Below are 15,810 nucleotides of genomic sequence, written 5' to 3'. Positions count from 1 at the left end.
AGGTTACTTAAGCCAATTAATTTCATATTGATTTTGTCTGATTTTTCATACTTGAGACCATGCAAAAGTTTACTTGCTAATGTATGAATTTCATGTTAAAAAAAAAAAAGGAGACTCTCGTTTGGGATTAGTTGTGTTAAATAATCCGGTTATGACTGAGAGTAGATTAAACACATTGACAGCTTGAGCCATGTAATGTTATATTGATCTTTGATTTATGTGGACTATATGTAAGGTCACATACGTCGAACATATCCCATTAATTATTTTTTATGCAATAGTTTTTGCAAAAAAGAATTTTTATAAACATGAAATTGTGGGGGATAAATAAAGTTACATGGAACTATACGAGTTAACCATATATTGTTATACAATATAAAATTGTAATGAAAATGTTAGTATTTGATTACTATGTTACAAGATGCTATGAGTGCGTGGGTGTTCTGAATTATTCACTATATGCATTATTCTTATTATATTATTGACATTTATATGTGAATGTGGTGAGCCCAAAATGTGCGGGTTCTTGTAAAAATGCATATATTTGTATGGTGAGTTTCTTCTTGTGGAGATAATCAAATAGAATGATTAATCTCTACTTGGGAATGGAATTCAGTAGGTGTGCCTAGATTTGATTGGTTATGCAAGTGTTTGAAACATTACCTTGGTTCAAAGATGGTTTGTACAAACATATGCTGGTGGAGTGATTCATGGAATCGGTAAAATAAACCTTAGTTACATACTTCACCATTATTGTATTGGTTTATGACTTTGTATGAAGGTTGGATTAAAAAATATATATAGAAAGCACATATGTGTTTTGAATATATGTGGTGAGACTAGTAAGATGATTTGTATACAGCCTCAAATCACTAAGTAATATCATCTAAAGGAATGAGCTCTAGAAGGCCTATGTCATAGGTCATGTGATGGATATCCAACCTATATGAAAAGGTAAATTCTTGAATTATATTCAAAGGGTAAAAACGAAATCACTGGATGACCTGTCTAGTACTACTAAAATATTTGTTCATTCTGGTTAGATAGGAAAGTAGTACCACCACAATGAAAGAAGGATGAGTTTTAAACTCTTAATCAAGTCGAATTTCATGAAATATGGGAGTGTATTAACTGTGGTGCACACTATGGGTTGACCAAAGTGGATGTAGGGGATTAGGCCGCCTAACGATGAGAGTTTTGTAGGTGAACTCTCTAAATATCCATAAAATCAGGATAAGGGACAAGGCTAGCTTTTATTAAAAAGAAAATGTTTATTCAATAAAGGGATCATAGTTAAAGTCGACTAGTAGAATATGGCTAGTGGGCTAGTCGGCTACGACAATGATGAAATGTTCAAGAAGTCTGACTTCACCTGAGTTCATCAGACCTAGTGTAGGTTCTAGTTCTGAAGACACCTGCAACGAAGTGTTCTACTGTGTTTTATATACTCAATAGTTTGATTCAAGATTTATCAATTTTTGAAATTTGTGTGGGCTTTACTAGCTATATTGAATATTTTGAATCTTATGAGGGATTGTTGGAATCTTTTGATAGTTCTTAAAATTAAAGATTCGAAATATTATTTTGGTTCATCAAAGTGTGTGTTGGAGAAGTTTGTCTCTTCCTAATAGGCACCTAAGTGACCAATAGGTATGACTATTGGAAAACATGTCTGAATGTTCAACATACTTGTATTATGGGAGAGACACGGCTTTTGGGAGCACCCATTAGAGGTGTCCATTCTTCTCCTATATATAGTAAGACAATCCCTACTTCAAAATGGTTTTTTTGGTTTTCTCTATTATTGTTTGATTTTATTATTTAGAACTATTGAGCCTAGCCTTATTCTCCCAGAGGATCATAGTCTCTGTACAATCAAACAAAGATCAGTGGTTGTTTTATTTTGTAGGTAAAACACAGGAATCCCCAATTGTATTGATGTAGGGGCATTTCAGACCTTAAGGAGAGTATCTATTTGTGATACGACTCAACCTATTTGGTTCGTTGATTTCATCAATCTATGTCGATCTTCTTCATCGGTTCATCTTGCTTCAACTAAGGAGTGCATCTCAACAATATCGGTCATGTAATTCTCAACATCAGATACCTATTTCTAACAATTTCCTCTCATCTTTCTTCTTTGCATGACCGACTGATTTGAAATTTTGATTTGCAAGGTTCACAATTCCTCACAAACCATGCTCAGGAGCTGCGGATGACAAACCCTACTCAAGATAAATAATCGATTAATATGCTCACTCCTCAACAAACCCTGCTCAGGAGCTGCTGAATGAGCTTTGTATTTTCTGCTCAGGCTATGCACAAATCTTGTTTCCCCCTTTGTTTCGTTTTTTTTTTTTCTTTTCTTTAAGGTTGTGTTTGGTAGCCAAGAGAAGAAAAGAAAAGAAAATAAAAAAGTATAATTTTTATACTTTTTTTCTTATGTTAAGAATTTCTCTTTGCACTTGGTATGTCTTCACTCAAGAGAAGATTCGGCTTTTGAAATTTAAAATTCCTCTTGGGAATTGTGAAGTTTTCTTTTGCTCCAAAAAAAAAATCTTGCACAAAAAAAAAAAAAAAACAAGAAAATAGGAGAAAATATGAAAACATAATAAGACAAAAAAATGAATGATTACACAATGATTTCCTATGTGTCTATCTCTCTCCTAAAATTCAAAATTTTTTGAATTTTTTTCTTTTTTTCTCTTGCTTACCAAACATGCATACTTTTTTTTATTTTCTCACAATTTCATTTCTTTTCTTTTCTTTTCTAGATTCTTTTTTCTTCTCTTTTCTTTTCTTTTCTTTTCTTTTCTTTTCTTCTCTTGGCTACCAAACATAGCCTAAATGTCGTTATTCAGTTTCTACAATTGTTGTTATGTTTAAGACCTGAGGTAGCTTGGGAGAGTATTTTTGTGGGTAGCAATCAACTTCAGATATCTCCCAAAGCCTGCGGCCACTTGAGCTAATATTTTGTGGGCCTGTAAAGCACCACCTACGGTACACTCCATCTGAAGCTTCTTTCTTGAGTTCTTGGGAAATCTTCAAAAGTTTCTATCTTCTCGCCTTGATCAAGAATCTCCAGATCTCCACACCTGTTGGACATGTAAGGGCCAACTATTGGGCATTTGTAGCCCTCCCTAGGGGACTCCTTAACCAGCAGTCAAGGTCCCCTTGAGGCCTGGTAGTTATCAAGATATGGAATTTCTCCTATTAAGCCCTAATTCAAGAACTGTGAGAACTTAGGTTTGGGCCATCACTTCACGCTAATATTTTGGGGTTTTATTTCATCAACCTAGAATGAACTTCAGAGGAAAACTCATCCCTTTTCTTTGTTGCTACTATGGTGTTTGGATTGCAATTTATTTTTTTAGGTTTGAACTCTATTCCTTGACTTGCGACTAGGGGTTTTCCTTTACTGGTTTGTTGTATTGTTAGTGGGTTCTATCCTACTGTTCACAGGTGATTACAGAGGTTGTGAGGGTTTGTTAGAGCTTGGTTTATATGTTGTAGCATGGTTTCATATTCTGAATTGAGTCTAAGGTCAGTGCCTAAATCAGTACCTTACCTGTGTTTGATTCAATGATCCTAACTGGGTTGGGTAGTTCCTACCTAGCCTTACATCACATGAATAAAAATTATTGTATTAGTAAGAGGTTATATTTGTTCTCGTCACCATATACCACACACTTTTTTTAGTGCCTTTGCCATTTTCTGTTTAAGCTCTTTTGTCAATCTGCTGTTGTTGATAATTATTTTGTTGGTGGTGCTTAGTGCTTCAAGTTGTCTCTTTCTTTAAAATAACAAGAATATTTATATCATTGACTCGGTGAAAAAATACTTCAGAGAATTTAATTTTACTCTTTAATCTTTTTATGACCCATTTCCTCTATCTAGACTTTCTTCCTCACAAGCTTCTTGCTCCATGAGCTATGTGTTAACTTTGGAAATTACGCATTATGATCTCACAGCTTCATTATAAATCATCGAGTTTTCCCTTATAGTTATTTCTGATGCCAAAAGTATATGGAGTTAACATTAACTATGAAATATTCCATATGGTGTTGTCTTAAAAGTGACATCATATGTGGTAATGCATATTGATAATTGAGTGATGCTCTGATTTTTGTTCTTTTGTTTGTCCTTTTTTTTTTTAAGTATACTTTAGGCTTTAGGTGCATGGAGATTTTAGCTTTTTGTTTTGGCTGGTAGAATTTGAAAGGAAGAGGATGCAAGCTCGTGGACCAAGCCAATGATAAATTATTGGGCATCTTCTTCAGTTTTTAAGTTCTCTGTGTTGAGTGTATGTTTATATATCACCATGATATCAGAAAATTGCATCCCCTTCCACACCCCTATCACTTTTTTGCTTTAACCTCCCCCCTGTTTTTCTCATGATTTCATTCTTGGAATTTAGTTTTGTCTGTTCACAATTGTAAACTTGTAACGGTACATCTTGAGCTGAGAGTGAAACTCTACAAAATCCATGATTGGTTGTGAAAAACCAATAATTCATGTAAAAGTGTCTATCCAATGATATGGTAGTTTCTATTGGTCTTATGCTTGTGGAGAACTAGTTCTCTAACTGCTCTATTCTACACAGGTTTCTTTCTATATATTACTTTTGTGCCTAGCATTTAGATATTAGCTAGTTCTCTCGTGACTTCATGCTGTAAAGCAGACATGTTTGGGGAAAAAAATGGTGAACTTGAAACTATCTTGGCTAGTTGGAATGCATGTTCATCTCCAACAACAATTATGGTGAGTTTTGGGTATTATACCATTACAAATTTGGTCACAGAGCATCCTTAAGTGATACAGGTGCTTATCTGCAATTTTTATTTATTTAACTTAAAGAGGCCTAGTCCCTAAAGCAAGCAATGGTTGTTCTGTAAGATTTCCAATTAGGTAGCCTAGCATAGTTCAAGATTTGTTTCCAAAACCAGTTTAGTGGTGTTGGCTACATATAGAGTAAGCAAAAATGATCCAATATAGTAAGTGATCTCTATGGAGATATTGGATTCCATTAGCACACCTTAATGGTATGAAATATATATTACTATGTGGACCTAAGATATTGTTTCCTTAATGGGAAAAAAACCATAATTTTCTTGCAGGGTTGATCCCTACTCTCACCCGTATATAGTTATCACTGACCCATTAAATGAAGTTAATGACTAAAATTAAAAGCGAAAGAGGGTAGACCAGACCAACATTGATCGTGTTGTATAAAGAGCATACAAAAAGATATTTGAGGAGTTGTTATTTCTTCTACCATAGATTCAGGTATGCTTAAACATGTCTTTGTAGTATTTATCATGCATACTCATTGATATCCATGAATCGTTTTCGTATTTATTTCTATCAATGGTATCAGAGCCAGCTCATGGTCGAGAAGAGACGATGGATTGCAAAATATTTTTTATTTTTTATTGTATGAATGAAAGTTGGATTTCATACAAAAAAAAGAAAGAGAAAAAAATTGGATTCAGCCATTGCTTACGTGCATAGAAACAGTATTTTGATTAATACTTAAAGGCAGACATTAAAAAAAAAAAAAGAGTAACGAACTCAGCAAAGCTTGCAGCCAAGGTCAATCCTACGGCCAAAACCGTTGCCCATTATTTCTCTTTTCCTAATCCCTTACGGCCATGTTAAGCCAAAAGGTTCCAATAGCCATACCTTAACCAGGCCTTGTGGATGCATTCTTTCATGCATAACATGTACTTATTGTATGAGCTTTTGGATCGATTTTGCTGTTGGAAAAGGGTTGCCATAGATGGTTGTTTGTGATATATTGTGACCTCTGCCAATCTGTATTGACTATGGTAGCGGACTGGCGGCGGCTGTGTTGTCTGTACAAGAAGGAAAAAAAAAATAAGTTATGCGTGTTGGAGATGACTTTGGGTCTATCATTGTTTAAGCTAAAAAATTAAATTTACAGATGGTCCATATTAATTTGTTTTAACTTACAACTAAAGTCCATATCTTTGTTTTAACTTAATGTTTTACTTAAAACTAATGGACTCAACCCCAACATTTTCTTTATATAAAGATTATGGGCTTAGTAAATTGATTATTATGGTTCAATCAAAGAGAAAGGTGATCATTCTGAGATAATCAACTTTGATCGTTTCGAACTTCTCTGAAGGTCGGCTTCAATGTCGGTAAGTATTGCTTTGCAATGCTGCATTTCGGACTTTTTCGATGCTTTATTGCTTTACCTTTAACAGGAGTTTGTCGGCTCGGATTGATTTCTTGAGTAGTTTGGAATAAGTTTTGGTGCTTTTAGCTGTTAACTAAGTGACTTAATCTCCATTTTCTTTTGATTTGGTACTGGATTTTAGTTAATGAATGAGTAAGGGTGTAATGAGCTCAGATCTGTTTGACTTTGATGTTTTCAAAGCTTAAGATTCTCTTATTAGTTTTTATTTCTTTAATCGGAAAGCTTTCCAGCTGTGGTCTATTAAAACTTGAAATTGGAGGTTGGAAGCAATGGATAATGTCATTAGCATCTAGTGACTATTTTTCCTATGGGATTGGTACGATTCTATGAGCGATTTTACAATTATACCCTTAAAGGTCTTAACGAATAATTGGGTTATGTTGAGTTTATAATTTATGGGCTATTGGGTTCAAGCCCATTATTGATTTTATTAAAGTTTTAAGTCTATTAAAAACTATTGAGTTATGAGCTATTGGAGATTTCATTTATTTAAAAGAATAATGGGGTTCACTTGAATTGTGGGCCAAACCAAATCGAACCATGATCAAACCAGATGGGGGCCTAACTAGTTTAGAATCGAATCGAATTGATCGGGTTAGGTTTCAACCCGACTCAGTGACCCATATTTTTGACACGTTTGGGTTTTTGGTTAAGACGGTAAGCTTGGGCTTGGACTTGGACTTGGACTTGGATTTGGATTAGAAGGTTGGAATTCAGTGTGTAATGGGCTTACATTAAAATAGTATTTAATGAATTTTATTAAAAACCAAAGTAATGAGTTTTAAAGTTGATTTTAAATTGTTTTGAGCTTGGGCTTATAAATTGGGGGTGAATTAACTACTTCTTTTACAATTTTAATGAAACCCAATTGTGAAACCATATAAATAGATAAGACTTAAACTGTTAATAAAAGTGCAGTCTAGAATCATCTGGTTTTGGTTTAATTATTAGAATTATTATTATTATTTTAAACCTGATTATGATAGTTGCCATTGGTTTTGAGTTTTGGTTGTTATCATGGCAATATAGTTCTAAAAACGAAATGTAAATGAATGTGATGCTAACATGCACATACAACTCACTGTATTGATAACATGCAATTGTAAAAGTGGCATACATTATTAATGCATTATGTGGTTAAAATCTTACTTATTTAAAGCCAAACAGAAATGGTCTGTATACAGTAGGCATGTGGTTTATTTGCTCTATTTTATTAATTGAAAATTGATTGGTTTGTCACATGTACTTTGTGCTATTCATATGGTTTAACCAGTGAGAGGATGAAATTCAGAACTATTCTAAAACATTTGTAGTGTTTTGTATTTGCTCCAGAATGACTTCGAAATTGTATTTTTATTTATGAATGTTTCTACATTGTTTTATCATTACTATGATATTAAAAATTTATTTATGAATGACAAAGGTAGAAAATTAATGGTATTTTGTGCTTGCATGTAATATTTGGAACACCCTATGATTAATAAATATATTGGAATTAAACTGGGTGTAAGCTTTCGCACATAATTAGCTATATAACGTATTTCTATGGAACTATGAAAAGATGATGTGGATTCCACCAAAATGACGTATCTTATTCTTCTATGGTTTTCCTTAGGGTAGTATAGTAGGTGATATTTGCCTAAAGATGATGTCACCAAAGTTAAAGAAAATGATAGTAATCTAGAGGTTTCTAAGCCCAAAGGTGAAGAGACCTCAAGTTATTGTTCTTGTCACAGCAAATGTGGATTTACAAGAGGACTAGTGCATTCTTAGCCTAAAGGATAAGGATACAGTTTCAGTTCTAACTCTTGAATGATATAAGTCATTACAGTGAATGCACATGAATCTCACCAAGTTGAACTTTTTTATTGGTGTGGTCTATTTAAATGGGCTTTAGTGAAAATCCTTTGTTGGTAGAGTTGACATCTTAAAGATTAGGATTTTTTACATCAATCTCCCCTGTCATTTGTTGTAATTACATAATCCCCCCTAAAAATAAAAAAATTACATTTTAACCCACAAAGTTGACACCGTTAGAGGGGTGTTAGTTTTAGAATTAAAATGACATAAATACCCTTCTTCTTCTTCTTCTTCTTCTTCTTCTTCTTCCCACTGTGAGAGTGGTGCTATGTTGAGCTACCATGCAAGATCAGCTGGCGCTCGACGGATTGCACCAACTGTTGTGGATCCGGCAGAAAGGTCATCACTACTTCATCTTTGTTTTTGGACATTGATTTCGATTGTCCATCCAGCGAACAGCTGCACAGATGCCCTAAGAATACAAACACATGCAAAAGAAAGACGAGGACAAGGCATGGAAGTGGTAGAGTTCTTGTAGGTTGAACTAATTCTCCATCTAATTTCTGGATATTGGAGACCTAGAGTGAGTTTTCCTATTCAAAATTGAAATTATTAGCCCAATAGTTCTCCCTAGAAATTCTATCTCCAACAAGTCTATGCAAGCGCAAGATATTGTGTGTTCTTTTTCTTTCTTTGTTTATTAGGTGAATGAAGAAGAGATCTATAGAGTATTGATCTATTGATCGATGAAGTAGTAAGGATTTCAAAAGGGGTTAAATTTTGGGATTGGGTTCCCAAGCCCAAATGAATTTTTCCATTTGTGTGAACTTTCCAAGTTCTTGATCAGTTCTAGCTTTAATCAGGGAAATAACTTAATTTCATCATCTTATGAAATGAAGAATTGACCGTCTTACTTTGCAAGGGATTCAAGTCGATGACATCAAACCAAGACGGCTTGTCTGCTCCATGAAAGTCCCTCTTTTCCTTGCAGTAAGTCCAACATTCCCTTCATCTGATTTGATTGACCCCTTTTGAAAAATCAAGACTAAAATTAGAAATGGAGAGACAAAAATCTCTCATTAATTTTGATGTTGAATTGGGTTTTTTTGGTTTTTTCTTGTTGGATTAAGAACTCTGGTAACTCCTTGCACAGTGGGGCGACTGGAACACTGCTGAACATAGTTGGGTAGAAGCAATCTGTACTCTTGGAGCTAAAACAACTGATATTTCTGTTGAGATCAATGGCACCTACTTAGGTCTGATGGTGAATTAGATGAAGTACACACACATATAGCGAAGAAGAAGAAATAGAAACTATCGTCTGAGAAGACTTCGTTGGAAATCGGATCCAAATGGGGGTATATTGAACACAATAAGGGAAAAATGGGATTTTCAATAAACTTCTATTATCTTAACAGACTGACTCTACAAAGATGCTAACAGTGTTATTTTTTGGGATTTAAATGCAATTTTTCAATTTTTAGGGGGGATGATGTAATTTTGACAAAAACCAGGGGAGGTTGATGTAAATCACCCTAAAGATTAATATTAATGCTGATGCTTATATTCACATTGGAGATGTTATGATACAGGATCATCTTATGTTACTTATATATGTTGGTGGTTTATTAATTATTTTCATCATAGTTTCAATGAAGTCTAGTTTTGGAGTCTAATAATTGGATAGACCATAAACAGTTTATGCAAGTAGAATAAGAAATCATTTGATTTTGATTTATGAAATCTATTTATACTAGTGCCTATTTTGACTATGTTTGTTCTAGCCAACTGTTAAATCTAGTTTTAATATGAACTGATATTGACTCTTATAACTGATACTTTTATTGGGTCACCTAGCTCTCACTCTCTTATATTAGTCAGAGAACAAAATATTATTCTATTGAGGGTGATAGATGTAATATATATGTTTTATTATGTACATTATACTAGTCATTTTCTTGAATTTTAAGCCAACTTGGGGTATTTCGATATTTTATTCGATGCTATATTTATTGTCCGTGACATCCGATTTCGTCACAAGACACTTAATTTTGAGTTTTGACACCCCATTATGATTCAAAATATCACAAGTGTATTGTTTAAGTAATACTTCTTTGAACTAGTGAATTTCTTACTTAAAGAAATTATAGGGCTTTATTGTGATTGACTTTAAAGTTTATAAGCAAATATTTGTATTAGATATTAAAGTCATTTGGGCATAAAGATCATGCTTATATATATAACTTCTTATATCTAATGCATTATGGATAAGATAACATATTTCATGTGTTCTTTGTTATCATAAATAAATGTTATGAATTTTCATATTTAGTATGTTGTCATTATAGGAAATTGCCATATTTAGATTTTTTTTATGGTAATGGCTGAAAGTACAACTGTCATACTAAGAATGTACTCACTTTGATAACTGTTAAATTATGGTATTGCCATATTGACTATTAGGGTTTACAATGGGTTGCTTTTGTGGGCTTATGTTGAATTTTTTTTAATTAAATACTAAAATAGTTCATCTTGTTGTTTACATCTAAATCTAAACACATGAACAATTGGTAACAATCCAAGTCTATAGGGTTTCATAATTTTAGTGATTACGCTTCCACTTAGTGGGCTAGTTATTGAGAATGTGAAATCACTATTGACCATTCAGATGGGTTGTAGTAGTCAAGGAGATCATATGGCGAACGATGTGCTCTTGCCACCACAGGTGAGTTTTCATTTGGCCGGTTTCACTTGATAGTGTGAGGGTGATGTTTTGGGCTTCACAGTTTTGGAGGTTCTTATCTTGCCACCACATGTGACAGAATCTTCAGAGTGATATTGTTTCGAGCATTTCACCTTGCATGTGAAAGATTTCACTGTGTGTTGGGCGATCTTATCACCACAGTGTGACCTCAATGACATTAGATCTTTTCCTAGTTTATGTTTTCCTACAATTATTGAAAATAATACTAGGATAAATCTGATTAATAGCCCAATTAGTCAGATTTAATTATATTGTTGAGATGTTAATATGCCTTCTATTCTTGCATATATCATATATTTTGGTAAATATCTATGGTTATATTTGTCAGCTTTGACTTTTCAGTTATTTTCTATTAAAACTTTAAATGGTTCCAATTTTGAGGAATGAAACTAATCCTTTAATATTTCTTTGACTATTATGATAATGGATATTAATCTTGGATTGATGTACCTCCTAAGCCAGTGGTTGTTAATTTTGTTCAAACTAAGGCTCTTTATGAAAAGTGGGATGAATTAAATAGGTTTATCTAAAGATCAATGGGAGTAAACAAATGAATCATAAATTTATGTAGAACTACATTACTATAGATAAAATAACTATTTGTCAAATAGTTAAGAGCTTGATTGTAAAAGTTTTCTAAGAGCATGTCAATGTTTAGGGACTTGTTAGATCTTTTGATGTATTTTATTAGTGGAGCTTTGCTCATATATTCAGGTGCATCTGACTTTTAATTTGTTTCAATTTTATTTTTGTATTTGTGATGCATTATTATTGTTCTCAAGAATATACATGCATTTTTATTATGGACAATTGTGTATGTGTATATACTTGTTTATTTGTTTCCTTCAGAAAATTGAGGGTATATGTGATGTATTTACCTTATTCAATATTCGGGGTTCCAGTCAGTACACACACACATCTTATATCTAGTAAAGCCTTCATGATTGAGGTCTGGTACTAGTGTATTGGAACATTCAGACCCATTCCCAATGAACTTCCTTAAGCGAAGTTTGAGCGTTTGGGAGACGCTTGTAGTTAATGAGACCTTTGGTATCTGTCTCATATGACTCATTTGATTTTTGAGCCTTGACCAATTTGGAAATATGCATGATGATCACTATTGCATGTTATTTTCATACCACCTTTTCATACTATTCAGCCCAAGTCGGTGAGGTTATGAGCAATTTGACGTGTTTGGTCTCATATTTCTTTAGATATGATGATCAATACGGTTGGGTGTTTGTAAATCTCATTTGGACCAAGGCATTTGGTTTAAGGTGCACTCCATTCAATACTATTTTGTTTGTGGCCACATTCAGTTTATCTAAACCGGAGAGTCGTTTTAAATACATTTTAAAAGTCTAAAACTTGTAACATATGCTGTCCAAGTAGAAGATTATAAGATTTTCAATTAGATGGGCTAGCATAGTCAAAGATTTGTTTCCAAAACCAGTTTAGTGGTGTTGACTACAGATGGAGTAAGCAGAAAAGATCCAATATGGTAAGTGATCTTAATGAAGATTTTGGATTCCATTAGCACACCTTAATGGTATCAAATATATATTACTATGTGTGGACCTAACGAATTGTTTCCTTAATGGGAAGGAAACCCTAATTTTCTTGTAGGGTTGGTCCCTACCCTCACCCCTATATATAGTTATCACTGACCCATTAAGTGAAGCTAATGATAAAAAATAAAAGCGAAAGAGGGTAGACCAAACCAACATTGATCATATTGTACAAGGAGCAAACAAAAAGAGATTTGAGAAATTGTTATTCTTCAGCCATAGATTCAGATAGGTATGCTTAAAACATGTATTTGTAGTATTTATCATGCATGCTCATCGATCTCCATGAATCGTTTTCACATATATATTCTATCATGTTCTACATGTGGCCTAAATGAAGGCTGGGGTGATCAACCTTGTGTGCTTCTCATCATTTGATTCAAGCTACCAACAATCTTCGATGGAAAAGCTCATTTTGTTTGTTGAATTATAATGATATTAGAAATGCTTTGAAGCAAGGTTTGTCGCAACATCTCATGGTTACTTGTAAATTCTAAACTCTACTTAATAAGTCTTTAGCTCAAATTGGTAGAGCACTTTGAATATGAGCATATCTCAAACATGTTCCAAGGGGATGGTGGTTCGAATCCACTAAGATCTTTTATTATTCATTTTTATTTAGATTTTGGACTATTTAATTGAGGTGCCCATCTCTTGAATAGGGTATTTTGCAATAATCAACCCCCTCCCCATCTTTTAGCTCATTGTCTTTATAAAGAATGGAAAATGGGGTTGACAGTTGACTCATGCATTTCTACACTAGTCATTTTGTATATGACTAGTGTATGAAAATAAATCCCTTAAATTTTGTATATTGTTGAAATTTAAACGAGATGAGTAGGAAAAAACTTGATTGTCAGTTGTATAAGGTATTGAGGGGAAGATAAATAAGTGGAAATGAATTTTTAGTGGAAATAGGATTTTTTTAAAACAAAAATCGTGCGAGGGTGGGAAGTGAATGAGTAAGGGCCCCTTTGATTTTGTTTCTAGAAACTTGTTTTTCTGTTTTTCTGTGCTCAGAAACAGATAAACATCTCAAAAGCCATTTAATTTTTTTGTTTCGTTTCACTTGTTTTTTCAAAATAGAAATAGAAATGTGTGCCTATTTCTGTGTCTAGAAACAGGAATGGAGAAACAAATCAGACTTATTTTTCTGTTTCTAGAAACAAGTGGGAGGGACAAAAATTGTGAAAAACTCGATACTTCATTCGACCTACCCTAGCCCCAACCCATTGTTGAAATTTCTCGCTATCTAGAAGCGGTGACTCCAATCTGGTTGTGTGAAGCTCACAGTTCCAGATTGCCTTCATCTTTCTTAAGCATAATTGTAACTCCAATGTTGTGCCTTCACTCGTGAGCTACATACCTACAACGTCGTGCCTTCACTCGTGAGCTGTATACCTGCAACGTCGTGCCTTCACTCGTGTCTTGAACCCGACTACACTGTTGAAAACGTTTCGAGAAACATAAAAATTAAACTCCTTTGTGCAATTTCAAAAATTGTTTCATAGCACAAAACTAAAAAACTAGTTTCTGATGTTTCTAAACACAGAAACAACGAAAACAAAATCAAACGGGGCCTAAGAGGTACAAAAAACTTGTAAGTAGTTTCAAGGGAACAAAAGAAAAATTTATTGTGTGAAGGTGGGAAGTGAATGCCTGGAGTGAGAGGTATAAGAAATTTGTAAGCGGTTCCAAGGGAACAAAAGAACAAAAATTGTTGACTGGCTAAAACTTCAACTAATTCTAATTTAGTTGTAATTGGTTAGAATCACCCAAAATGAACCTAAACCCCAGAAACTAGTATTAGTAACGAGCTAATGTTTACCTCAACAACTTATACTTTAATTAAAATACAATGTTATTTTATTTTTTGGTAAAATGTTTCATTACATTGTAATATTTGAATACAACCAACACTTCAACTGTTGGATAGGAATGTTCAATTTTGTCGAAATCAGCAGGAATATGCCTGAACCCTAAAAATCTAGTAAAGAAAATATATTAGTAGTAATAGTATCATAATAATACTAGTATTAGAAATAATGTTTCAAATATATTATTTTTAATCAAATTTGATTCCAGCCAATTTTGGGACTAGATCGTTGGGTTTTCAAATTTCAGGGTCTATTCTAGGATTTTGGAACCGATTCCAACCTACTTCATCGTGATCCCAGAATTGGGAGTGAACGATTTGATCTCTAATTTTGAGTTTAAAATCCTTGGTTGAATTGTTCATCACTAATCCTAATTCCAGTCATTCTTGAACAGCCTTGGGACGTAGGTTGGAATTGGTAGGGATCGATTCAATCTTTGATTTCAAGTTTAAATCCTTGGTCGAATTGACCGATTCTACTGTTTTTGGGTCTGATTCGCTGGTTTTTCATATTCAATGGCCAATTCTAAGGCTTTTGGGACTGATTACCATATGATCCAGATTAGGATCAACAAGTATTCATTTGATCTTTCATTCCGAATGTAAAATCCTCGGACGAATCAACCATCAGAATTGGCTATGACCGATCTCAATTTTGCACTTTTTGGAATGATTGATTCTAAGACCTTTTGGGATGGAATAATTGATTCTAAGGCTATGTTTTCATATTTAAGGACCAATTCTATAATTTGGGGATCAATTCCAATCCAATCGGATCAAAATCATTAGAAGCCAATTGGATTTATGATTTTGAGTGTAAAATCCTTGGTCTAATCGACCGATGCAGGTCAGAATTAACCAAGATCGATTCCTATTTTGACTGTTCTAAAGTGCCAATTTCTAAGGGTTTCAGGACTAGATCGTTGGGTTTTCATATTTGAGTACCAATTAGCCATGATCGATTATAGGGTTTTGGGACTAATCCCAATCAATTTCGATTCGGTCGGAATTGGAATCACTAAACCCATTTAATCTCTAATTCCTTGTACCTAAAAAACAAAGTCTCTAATTCCGAGTTTTAAATCTCTGGTCAAATCGGCTGTGATCGATCTCAATCATTCTAAAATGGTAGATTCAAGGGTTGTTGGGAGCCGGATCGGAATCAATATGACTGATTTAAAATCATTGGTTGAATTGGACGAAATTGGGCTTGACCAATCCCAATTTAGGTCATTCTAAAATGACCGATCCTAAGGTTTTTGGGACCAATTCAGGAATGTGCACAAAATGATCAAATCTTCGATTCCATGTTTAAAGACAAGATCATAATCGGCAGTGTCTAATTCAATATCCGATTTCTATTTTATAATCCTTGTTCAAATTGTCTGATTCATATCGAAATCAACTATGACTGTTGTTGATTCCATGCGTTTTGGAATGGCCAATCCTAAGGTATTTAGGACTCGGCTTTTTTTTTTTCTTGGCCAATTCCGATATAATCTAGGTGTCAATCAATTGATTCGATTCATTTTGGTTTTTGATCTAGTTGAACCAGTTTTGATCTAGTATTAGTCCA

This window comes from Macadamia integrifolia, chromosome 12, assembly GCF_013358625.1.
Source record: "Macadamia integrifolia cultivar HAES 741 chromosome 12, SCU_Mint_v3, whole genome shotgun sequence".
Lineage (NCBI taxonomy): Eukaryota > Viridiplantae > Streptophyta > Magnoliopsida > Proteales > Proteaceae > Macadamia > Macadamia integrifolia.
Note: the sequence above shows the minus strand (reverse complement) of the source record.